Source organism: Protopterus annectens, chromosome 2.part1 (genome assembly GCF_019279795.1).
Source record: "Protopterus annectens isolate FY-2018-M chromosome 2.part1, PAN1.0, whole genome shotgun sequence".
Taxonomy (NCBI): domain Eukaryota; kingdom Metazoa; phylum Chordata; order Ceratodontiformes; family Protopteridae; genus Protopterus; species Protopterus annectens.
In genome coordinates this window covers 1,194,251,626-1,194,264,065 of record NC_056729.1, presented here as the reverse complement: position 1 = coordinate 1,194,264,065, position 12,440 = coordinate 1,194,251,626, and the positions used below count along the sequence as shown (strand labels likewise).

At 41.3% G+C, this 12,440-nt stretch overlaps 1 protein-coding gene across 5 annotated transcripts in view; it reads right to left on the bottom strand.

Moving 5' to 3' along the window:
• FBXO16 (F-box protein 16) overlaps nt 1–12,440 on the bottom strand; it is an 872,321-nt gene that overhangs the window by 494,037 nt on the left and 365,844 nt on the right. Inside the window, exon 2 of one of the 5 annotated variants that reach the window (XM_044062721.1) lies at nt 7,066–7,268. The exons of the other annotated variants lie outside the window; for them this stretch is intronic. The gene's annotated coding sequence lies outside the window, so the exon portion shown is untranslated. The remainder of the gene's footprint in view (nt 1–7,065; nt 7,269–12,440) is intronic. 5 annotated transcript variants of the gene reach the window in all.

Below are 12,440 nucleotides of genomic sequence, written 5' to 3'. Positions count from 1 at the left end.
GAATGACCTGAGACGTAACTCCCTGGACTACATGAAAAGAGACATAGAGGAGCTCTCTGATCATGTAGCCCAGGCTGGTATGACCCTGACCTTGAGCAGCATCTTACCCTCACCTAGAATGATGCCACAGTACAAAGACAAAATGATCGATTTTAACAATTGGCTAAAATTTTGATGTCATTCAAAGGGGATCCAGTGTCTGTCAGCCTGGGATGACATGCTTGACAAGCCATGTTGCTTTGCTAGGGATGGCTTGCACCTGTCACCACTGGGCTTTCGGATATTGACAAAGGCTCTTGCCACCCCCATAGTGCCTTTTTTAGGCAAGGCTCAAAAGTCAAACCCACCCCCATAGACAGCACAAGGAACAAGAAACTAAGGGTAATGCTGCTAAACGCCAGAAGTCTTAACCTCAAGATGCACGCACTCGAAGCTCTCCTCAGTATGGAGAACATTGATATCTGTGCAGTGACAGAAACCTGGTTCAAGGCTCCAGAGAGCACCCCAGCACTACCAGGCTATACATCATATCATGCTTTTCGGCCCCAAAACCCGGATCGAACCACAAAAGGAGGGGGAGTTTCCATATTTATCAAGGATATCCACACCTCCAGGTTAGTGGCATTCACGAAGTATCGGAGACCATCCATGTGCAACTAACAGTGGGCAAGACTGCTTTTCAGTTTATAGCATCCTACAGACCACCCTCTCAAAGTCAGGAATCCCACTCGGCTTCCTGAAAACATTGGAGAACATGAAGATCTCTCCGAACACCATTATACTGAGCGACTTCAACTACCCAAACATTGACTGGGAGCACTACTCAAGCCCCAGCACCTTAGCCCAAAGGTTCCTGGAAATTATAAACTCAAATGCTATGGAACAACTAGTCACCACTCTCACAAGAGGGGACAACATACTAGACCTGATCATTACCAACATGGGGACTCTATGCTCCACACCAGAAGTATATCCCTCATTGGTAAGATCAGACCATAAATTAATCTCACTGGATGTCCACATCCGGACCCCACCCCCAGCCCAGAAAACCACAGTGAAAAACTTCTCAAAAGCGAACTTCTCACTTAAAAAACTGAAGTGGAATCCTTCAAGGCCCCAGGGCCAGTGGAAACTACGGCCCAAACTGCAGAATCCTATATAAACGCATTCTACGGACATCTCCAGGAATGCATGGATCATGCTATCCCAAACAAAACCAAGACCCAATCATCCAAAGGCAGGCATCCAGTCTGGTGGACCCCTGCCATAAATAAACTGTACAACAGAAGGAGGAAGCTACTACATGATAGAGCAAAATCCCTAATAGGGAAGGCATCTCTGATCAGTACTAGCAAAAAATTACGATCCCTCATAAAATCCTCCAAGGCCAGCTTCGAGAGAAAAATTGCACAGGACACCAAGGACAATCATCAGGCTTTTCCAGTTATGTTATAAACCTGGGATGCAACTCCCAGACTTGTTCTGAGTTGATTCTAAATGACAAAAAATACACTGAACCCACAGACATCACCAATATCCTGGCAGACAGGTTCAGTGCAAACTTCTCCCCTCCCCCAAAAGAGCAAGTATCTATCCCAGCAGAGGGCTGCCTCCCAAACATCTCTGATGCTCAGGTGAAGGCTGCCCTCCCCAAAGCAAAAAACACTGCTTCCATGGGACCAGATGGCGTCCCAGGTTGCGTCCTACATGAACTCCAAGAGGAACTAATCCCTCAAATAAAACAGCTATACAATCTCAGCCTCACTACAGGATATGTGCCCACAGAATGGCGTACAGCAACAGTGGTCCCACTCCACGAAGGTGGAGTCTCTACGGACCCTGGAAACTATCGCCCCATAAGCCTGACTAGCTTAGTCTGCAAGGCTATGGAGAGGATCATCATGGAGCTCATAAACAAAGACATTGGGAACCTACAGACACTAGATCCTACCCAGTTCGGCTTTGTCAAGGGCAGATCCTGCCTTTTGAACCTGGTTGACTTCTTCGAAACAGTCACCAAAGCCATAGATGAAGGGAAGGTAGTCCACACAGCCTATCTGGACCTTGCAAAGGCATTTGACACAATACCCCACTCAGGCATCATAGATAAGCTATCCAGCTTAAATATAAACCCCTATGTCACAAGATGGGTCGCAAACTGGCTCAAAGACAGAACCCACAGAGTGAGAGTTGCTGGAGCCATGTCAGACTCGAAACCAGTCACAAGTGGCATCCCACAGGGTTCTGTCCTGGGACCACTTTTGTTCAGTATATACATTTCCGAGGTACAGGCAAATGTGGGAGGACTATGGCTCACCAAGTTCGCAGATGACTGCAAACTGGGCGCCATAATCAACTCTCCAGCTGACACAAACATCCTTCAAAAAGGTCTCAGAGAGACAGATAACTAGTGCCAGTGCCATGGTCTAAAGCTAAATGCCAAAAAATGTATAGTCATACCCTTTGGCAAAAACAATGTGCCCACAAATTACCACATAGGCGGAAACCCATTAAGTACAGAGAAAGTTATTAGGGACCTGGGGACCCAAGTTGATAGCAATCTCTCCTTTGAAAACTACATTGCCAAAGTGGTTAGAAAGACCTTCTACATAGCCCACCTCATCACGAATCAAGAGAGGTAATTGTGCCCCTTTATTCATCCCTCATCAGGCCCATCATAGAATTCAATGCCCCTTTTGGGATGTACCTTACCAGACACCTGCAGCAATTAGAAAGACCCCAAAAGTATCTCACCAAGAGGATCAAGGGTCTCAAACAGATGCCATATGTTGCTCGGTTAAAAAAAACTCCAGCTCTACTCAGTTGCATGCCACCTACTTCGAGGCGATCTATGCCTGACATACAAAGCTATGTCAAATCCAGAATTAATGGACATGCTCCACCTCAGTAAATCTAAATCCCTTAGAGCCACATGCTCGAGGGACTTGAACCTCAGCACAGAAATAAATAGAACTTGCTGGAGGGACAGGTTCATAACCCAGAGGCTCCCTTCGCTCTGGAATAGAATTCCAGTTCATGTGAGGCAGAGCACCTCACTGAATTGCTTCAAGAAGAATCTCGATAGGTGGATGGGGGATCATAGGTTTGTCCCAGGGATTACTCCCATGTCACTATTAGACAGAGGCACAGTAAACTAAACCTTAAAGGGCACAGTATACTCAAATCAAGGGGTGGCGTAAGCCATACAGAATTGGGCTAGGCTTATAATTGCCTCAGGGCAGATAGCCTAGTATGAACCTATGAACCTATAATAGATATTTTATTTGGGGGAGCAAGGGATGGACAGAGTGGGGGTGAAGTAAAGTTTGAGATGAATTTGTAACCAGCAAATTTGTTGTCACTTTGTTCACTGAAGGTGGTATCAATGACCACCTGTTCAGCACACAGCTGTGTGCTACCTTTAAGGTTTTGGACATAGCTGTAGACGGCCCTTTGGTTGTCTTTAGCCTGTGAGATTATCTTGGCCTTGTTGGACTTAATTTATCCTCTTAGTTTCCTGTTTACTTTAATTAGAGAGCTCCTATCATTATGGATGTTGCTCTTCCCGATTTTAACCATGACTTCTTTCCTTTTGTCATATACCTTATTAAGGTTAGGAGTGCACCACTGTGGTTCGTTTTTACAGTTTGTTTTGGATTACATCTAGTAGGTACACCAGCCTCTATACAGCCATTTACATGGTTATACAGCGTCTCTTGGAACAATTCTGTATACGTTGATGTGAACTTGGGGTTGGGAGGGGCACTGAATTTTGACAAACTATCGCTTAATAGGATGCAGTTTGCTTTTGAATAGTTCCTAACTGCTAAAGGGTTTGCTGGGGTTCCCAAGTTGATTTTTATTTTGAAGTCGACTGCTTTGTGGTTCAACCTCACCACACTATCTGTTCAAAGGAATTTGTGTAAAGTCCAGAAATTGTTGTGCCTATCAGTACGAGGTAGAGTATGTTTCCCAGTCAACAGAGGTGTAGTTAAAGTATCCCATGAATAGGGTATTTGGTTTAATGATGTATGTCTGCAGTAGGTCTAGGTGTGTGCGCTATAGGATTCTAGGGATATAGACTGTGACCTATAGCTTGCTAGCATATGGCATGGAACTTTGTGTATGTTGAATTACATGTGGATAAATTCCAGGGCATCAGCCTGTTCAACCAACAAAGAGATTACTTGTCGTTAATATATACTGAGACTCCTCCACCTTCTGTCCTGTCTATAAAGCTGATGGTCTAAATGTGTGGAAGGCACTGAGGCCCTGCATTATCACAGTACTTTCTTCAGATTTAAACCACATCTTGGTAATAATACAGATGATTATATTCTCAAGAGTGAGGAGAGCTCGTATGGTATGGAGTTTCTTGTTCAGGCTCCTAGCCTTGAACAGTAACACTTTTAGGTTTCTTTGTGTTTTATTTGCTACGGTGGTAGGGTTGTTAGTTTGGTACAATCTAAAACTGCTCTAAAAGGGTGGATAAAGTTTTAGCCAATATGTGGCAGCCTAGGGGAAGCAGATGCAGACCATCCTTTGCATAGCAACGTGGTTTGTTAACCATGTCCTCTCCTGCCAATAGATATTGAATCCCCTTAGAAAGAAACCAGAGAAAGCCAATTATTGAAGTCAGTCATCTTTTGTTTGTATTGTGGCATCATCCTTGTTAAAGGTAGAATGCTACTCAATGCAAGGCACATACTAGCCTGAGACACACATTCTGAGAGATCAACAAGATCAACCATGTATATCTTCATATACTCCAGGGAAGTATGTCCACATGGACTATGATAGGATCATGCTGGTTACCTGTGGTGTACTGACTTGAGTGCATGAGCAACTTGGCAGGCCCTGGCTCCAGATAACTTATCTTCTCCTTGTTCAGTCTGTTCAGGAATTCCTGTTATAGAAATATGTATATATTTTTATATATGATAAAATATTTGCATTTCTTGTTTTTTTTTATTTTGTTTAGAAATTTTTGAATTATATATAATTATCCTTGTACTTTAAATATGAGGATGCGTGTAGTCACAAGTTCAATTAATGGGCTTATATAAACCTGTGCTTGAATGTGGCTGTATACTCTGAAGAAGTCTGTTCAGTACTCAGACAAAAGCGCTAAGGGCGGGAGACTTAAACCTCGACATGGCTATTAATAGGACGTGCTGGAGGGATAGATTCATCACCCAAAGACTCCCTATGCTGTGGAACAAAATCCCGGTACATGTGAGGCAGAGCACCTCGCTGGCCTTGTTCAAGAGAAATCTTGACCAATGGATGGGAGATCGCAGATATACCCCAGGGATTACCTCAGTGTCACTGCTCGACAGAGGCACAGCAAAATAATGGGTATAGTTCCCCATACTAAAGGGGTGGCGTAAGCCACAAAACGATGGGCTAGGCTTGTAAATGCCCTCGGGCAGATAGCCTAGTATGAACCTATGAACCTATGAACCAAGTATTTGGATTAAACTACTGTGTTTTATCATCTTTTTTTGATTCATGCTGTTTTTCTTGTGACCTGTGGAACGGGAATTTTCTTGTTGCTGTGTTGTGGGTTCCTGGCTTTATGTTATGATAGGATCATGCTTGTTACCTGTGGTGTATTGACTTGAGTGCATGAGTAACTTGGCAGACCCTGGCTCCAGACAACCGTTATCTTCTCCTTGTTCAGGCTGGTGAGTGGAGCATCTGTGTGATATACAATGGATTACCCTGTGTCAAGATTCCTTGATAATGTGTTTGCTTGCCTTATGGATTTTGCTCTTGGGGCTCCACTGAGTGTAGGCATATGTGCAGTGTTTGGTGTTGCTCTTAGGGAATGCTTTAGAGATTGCTATGGAAAGCTGTTACCATTATAGGCTTAGGTTTGGGACGTTTACTTTTTAGTGCCTCAGCATAGGTTGGTCTATGTGTGGTGTATTTAGTATGTGTGTGTTTTTGGCAACTTTGTTTGTATGTTAGATTTTTACCTCCAGTGAAATTGTGCATGCACATTTCTTGCATACTGTGTTTGTTTCTTTAAGTATTAAATGGTCCACCGTGAACAAGAGACGATGACTACACTGTCTCAGGATGCCCATATCTACCAAGCTGGCTACAGAGAGATTTGGAAATTGCATATCCATGTTATCCGGACTTGTATTTGAGTGGGCTACTGTAGGCTGTGGACTGGGTTTAAGAAGTATTGGAAGATTTTCTGGAATTAGGGTGAGCTACTACAGGTTATGGACTGGGTTATAAGAAGTTTTGGAACACTTTGTGGAATTAGACACATTTTTCATATTCCACAGCATTATGGTTCCCTCCATACATTTGTAGTTATTAAATGTACTATAAGAAAAATGCATCATCTTAAATTTAGTCTAACATAAATTTAGAAAACTTCATGCTTATTTGACCAATAATGTATGTGTGCGTATCTTCTCTTTCTACTCATGGTTCATGAATCTTTTGTCCCTACATAATGCCTATTCACATGTAGCAAAGGGAGTTAAAATATACATATGAAAAGGGATTATCATAGGGTTCAAACCCACAACTTCTGAAGATGGATTACTATAAGGTTTACACCCTTAAGGAGCACTTTCTTACAATCACTGTACATATTCCATGTCCCCTATCCAACATCATAACACAGCCCACTGTTCCATATTTTCTATAGAAAGCAGTCTCTTCCTGCTGTGTGTGTCCCTGTGGGATATGCTTCAGCTAGGTTCCACATACCTCTCAACTGTACAGATTTTCGCAGAATGTCCAGATTTTTGCCTTATATTTGTGGTCCATTTTTCATAAAATTGTGGCTTTCTGGCAAATTAGTGGCAAATCATTAAAGATAGAAGTTAGAAAATAATGAGACATTTGAGTTTTAGACTTCATACCCTTCAGAAAATTCATGCTAATGCAAAACCTGTTATTCTAATTGTCCCTATTTGTACCACTTTTTATGGCTTTGTCCAGATTTCTTACTCTAAGAGGTTGAGAGGAATGCTTCTGATGCATATTTAAATCATTGACAGTTTCTTTTTATAGTTTTCTGATACATGCCCAACCTACTTTGGTAGTCCTTTCCTCGTCTGCATCTGCCTGTTCAGTGTTATTTCCGAGATGGTGGTGATGTCAGAATTGGATACTGTAGCCATGGTTATATCTCAGAGACTTGCACAAAGAGTAAAATAAATGTATTTTTGTTTTGTTTGTTTTCCTGGGATTTCAGACACTTAAAAATATTACCCCACAGCTTCTTCCTCACAATATATCTGCCAAAATAATTCAATCATAATTAGCAAACTCAGAATGAGATATGTAAATATGCACATTGTAATAGTTCATGGATTAGATGCAAGTTGCTTATTGAAACACTCAGATGAAATCACTGGAATCCTGTAATAAAGTAATATAATACAAAGATGCTCCATCAATGGTTTGCTTGCTACAAACACTTGTAATTTATGTGTTCCTGTCCTTTGCTGACAAAGCCATCCTTGCCTGGCCAGCTTTTTCTACGGGAGAAAGAAAAAAGAGCAAGTTTGAAAAATGGTGAACATTTTTTTCAAAGGTGTTTGGTTGGAAGGAGAGCAATAACTGATTAAAACTATTCACATCACTTACCACTTCAAAATGTGCCCTTGATGCATGACATTACAAAAAGCACTTACAAAACTAGCAGTTATCAGCTTAACAATAACACTTTTCTTTTTATATCTTCAGACAAATGTTTTCATAGCTACACAGTTTTAGAAAGATTACAAGTTTTATTTTTCTGTATTTACAAAGACGTGATGTTATTTATTGGAATCTTCAGAAATTATTGTTTCTGCACTTTTTACTAGACTTTTGTGACATCCGTATTTCTCTAAAACTGTTGCAGAGTGCCCTGATCCAACTTTTGTTCTTTCTCTCAAATAAACTTGTAATGCATTTTTCATGCATGATTCAATAGATTTAATTGTCAGACCAAGTCAACAGGATTCCTTCTTCAAAACTGTACAGTGACATTTTTCAGAAATCATAGATAAGCCTTTCAAGGCAGCAGTGATTCCATACTGTGCTCTCTCTCTCTCTCTCACACACACACACACACACACACACACACACACACACACACACACACACACACACACACACATGTGCATGTTGTATATGCAGTATAAGAAAGCGACATATACATATGCAGTGGGTAACAACAAGGTGGATGCACAGACGAAGAGCACTAGATGAAGCTGTTGCATGAATGGCCTGTGGACACAGATAATGCAGAGGGTGACATGCTGGCTGCACTTCATCATAGCTGAATGAGGTAAGTGACTGTGTGCCTCTGTCTGAAGTTCAGATTCATGAATGGCATGAGGATGTTTTGATCTCTCTGAATTGAGCTGCATGCATGTGTCTGTTCATACTGTTAAAAATGTACCCGACCACGAAAAGTACACTGTAAACACAAATTGTAATTAGAGAACACATAGTGACTTGTTTGAAAATTATGTAGGTTTCATACAAATTCACAAGTAAATAGGGGCAATTATGATACTTTTCAGATGCCAATGAATGTTTTGTATAGACAGCAGCAGATCTATAGATAAATCTTGTTGCAGACCCATGTGAGCGCACCGACAGATGACTAACAGGCAAAGAATTAGGTTCTGTTTCCATTTCTCTCATTGACTGGTTTTATGGGACTGTTCTTCTATGTTGCCTTTGATAATTGATTGCCATTGGAGGTACAGAAACAAGAGTAAAATGGTAGGACAATATTAGTGGAGTTTGAGCTACAAATGTGTCTTTAGTGCTACTCTTTCACTCTCTTTGGGGGTAGCTAGCTTTATGACTTCTTCACTGCTGTCTTATGCTATCCTATCAAATCAGTAATTCTGCATTAAGTGAACTTTGCTGCTATTTACCACACAAGTCTGCTAAACTCTTATTTTTCAGACATGATATTTGAGACAGTACAAAGAACAGTGTGGTAAATCTTAGCAGCAATAATTACAAATTAAAATAGAGTAAGTGAATGCATTTCACATCCCTGTAATAGACTCAAGCAAAAATAAAAATATGAAGTAAGACCTTTATTACTTCTCCTAACTACTGTGAACCATCTGCTTCCTTCTAACCCACATTTACAGTGCCTTACCTTTGCGTCTCCTTACCTCTGAGCTGTTCTCTGCTTCACGGATAACTTTTCGCTGGCTTTCTTCCTTCTCCTTGGCTCTTCTGACCTTTCCCCAACCCTTAAAACCTGTTATCCAATCATAAGTCTTCCCTTTCCTCACCCAGTAAAACCTATTATCCAATCATAGATATCCCCTTACTTCCCGGCCCCCTCTCACACATACCACTTTAATTCAATCACTCCTTCTCTTCCACCTCTCTTCTTCAATTTCCCTCCCCTATACTAAGTATATTTATCTCTGTTTCTCTATCCTCTCTCACCTCACAGCTCTTCCCTCCAAATATATTCTTTCACTTATTAAGCTATCTTTTTCCAGCTATGGTCTCCATAATGTTCCCAACCCTCCGAGTCCCCCTCTGCCTCCTAGTACTCGTACTTCCTCTATATCTTGCCAGCTCCTATACCACCAAGCAGCTACTATTCTCAGCATCAACACATACATCCACACAAAAGTTTCTCCACTCCTGCTCAAATAGTAATTTCTACTCCTCTCCCCTTCCCTGTTTCAGCCCAACCCTCTGTACCTTTTCAGTCTTAAAATTATTCCCACTAAAGCTATCACACATACTCTTAAACAAATACTACACCTTCCTGACCACTTAAAATCTAAACCCAAACATATAAAGATAACTCCATTTAACAGCCTCTTCTTAGCTGGAGACATTCACCCCAACCCTGGACCTAACTCACCCGCAAACAACAGTTACCCTCCCCCTCCCTCTTAACATTTCTTCCTCCTACAATGCTATCACATTTTTCACAGTCAATGCCCAAAGTCTCAATAATAAAACACACCAGTTCCAAGCTTGGCTAAGCCACAACCAACCTGACATTGTAGCCATCACCGAAACATGGCTCAAACCCCACTGACTCTGAAATCCTACCCCCTGAACTTCATTCTCTCAGATGGGACTGCTTAAACAGAAAAGACAGTGGCATTGCATTAATCTACTCTAATCTTCTCACATTAATTCCCCTCCCAAATCCTATTCCTCAATTCGCTAATGCAGAACTAACAGTCGGTCTACTAAAAATGAACTATCACAAAAGCCTGTGCATCATTGCCCTATATATCCCACCCGGAAATAACATCTCAACCCAAGATATACTCCTATGGGCCTCTACTATAATTAACCTTGAAACCTATATGCTAGGCGATGTAAATATCAACTGGAATAAAATCAACAGCCCCATTCCCTCCCTATCTATTAACCTACTTAACTTCACTCAAATAACCCTCTCCATCACCAGACCCAACAAAACAAACCCCTCAGGATCCATTCTTGACTGGATCCTAGCCACCCATCCAAGTAAAATTTCCAACTCTGGCACCATCCCTGACACTATTAGTGACCAACTACTTCCCACCACATCAGCATTAATATACTCACACCCGCAACCTTAGTAAATTCGACCCCAAAACTTTCTCCAACATCCTAAAACAAATGAACTGGAACAGTCTAAACACCCTTCCACTTGATGAAGCCATAGAACACTTTAATTCTACCTTCCTAGACACTCTAAACTCCCTAGCCTCCCTAAGAAACAAAAGGATAAAAAGCAATATGGCTCCTCGGCTAAGCAAAGAAACAAAACAAACCATGCATTAAAGGGACAAATCCTGGAAGCATTACCAAAAAAATAAACTCCCCAAAACCCTTCTCCAATACACACAACTTCGTAACCTTGCAAAAAAAAAAACAAATCTTCAATGACAAAAAAATCCTACTACACTAAGCTCCAATCTAACTATACAAAAACCCTAGGCTTTTCTGGAACTCAATAAACTCACTTCTCAACCTAGGCTCCAGAAATAACCCCTGTCCTGAACCAAGCAAATCTTACCTCGAACTAGCCTCTCAGTTCAACTCCTTTTTTTATACAGTCAATATCTGATCTAACCAAGACCTTTCCCAATAACAACCCATCTCTCTTACCTTCTCTCCCATCTAGGTTCCCCAATACCCCCCCCCCCCAAGTTTGAGCTTAAACCAGTCTCTACAAACTTCGTAAAAAGACTTCTATCCAAACTTAAACCCTGCTCTAATGCAACAGACTACATCCCCTCATCCTTCCTCCACTCTGCTGCTAATGGTATAGCACTCCCAATTAGTATTCTAATCAATAGAGCCATAAAGGAATTCTACATTCCCAAACTCTGGCATTCAGCCTTCATTCTTCCTCTCCACAAGGGAGGCAAAAACAATAACATCTCAAACTTCCGCCCATAGCTCTTCTCTCACCAATCTCAAAAATCTTAAAAAAATGCATCCACCTCCAACTAATGCCTTTTCTGACCCAATACCAACTTCTTACCCCAACCCAACATGGCTTCCAGCCAGGGTACAGTACTATAACAGCTCTTCTCTCCTTCTTAGAAACTGTTAATCAAGCCTGAGATAACGGAAATGTAGTATCTACAGGTCTCCTAGATCTCTCTAAAGCTTTCGATACTGTTTTCCATAAGCACCTTCTCAGTCATCAGTCAAACTTAAATATCTCCCAAAACACTCTATCCTGGTTCACAAGTTATCTGTCAGATAGATCTTAAGCTGTGAAATGGAAACCTCACCTTTCTTACCTACACCTATCGGAGTACCACAGGGGTCCATCCTCGGACCAATGCTGTTTAATATCTTTATCAATAATTTTCACTCTGCCATTCTTGATGCTAAAGTCATCCAATATGCAGAGGACTCAACTTTAGTCTGCTCTGCCCCTAACCTCCCTGAACTTCTAACTAAAACCCAGACAGCCTTCTCAACTACTGAAATCTGGATGCAGCAAAATCACCTCTCTCTCAATGCAAACAAATCTAAAATACTACTATTCTCACCATGAAAAACCTTCTCTTACGACAAAACTTCCTTTCAAGCCCTTAGCCAAAATAACTCTCCTATCGAAGTTATTCCCTTCGCCAAACATCTTGGCATTACTATAGATGAACACCTCAAGTTTGACATCCACATTCAGCAAAATACAAAGAAAACCCACCAAAAAGTAGGTATGCTATATAGAAACAACCGTTTCCTCTCCACTTCTACTAGGCATACTCTGGCCTCTACTTATCTCCTTCCCTCATTACTGTATGGAGCCCCTCTTCCAACCAACCTGTCTTCATCCATCACTTCCAAACTTGAAATCTGCTATAACAAAATTTTCAAATTTGCCACCAAAGCCAAACATTCCACTCACCAATGTGCTACCTTTCAATCTCTAATTTGCCTACAACTCACAAATTACCTGGACTAGCTCAAAC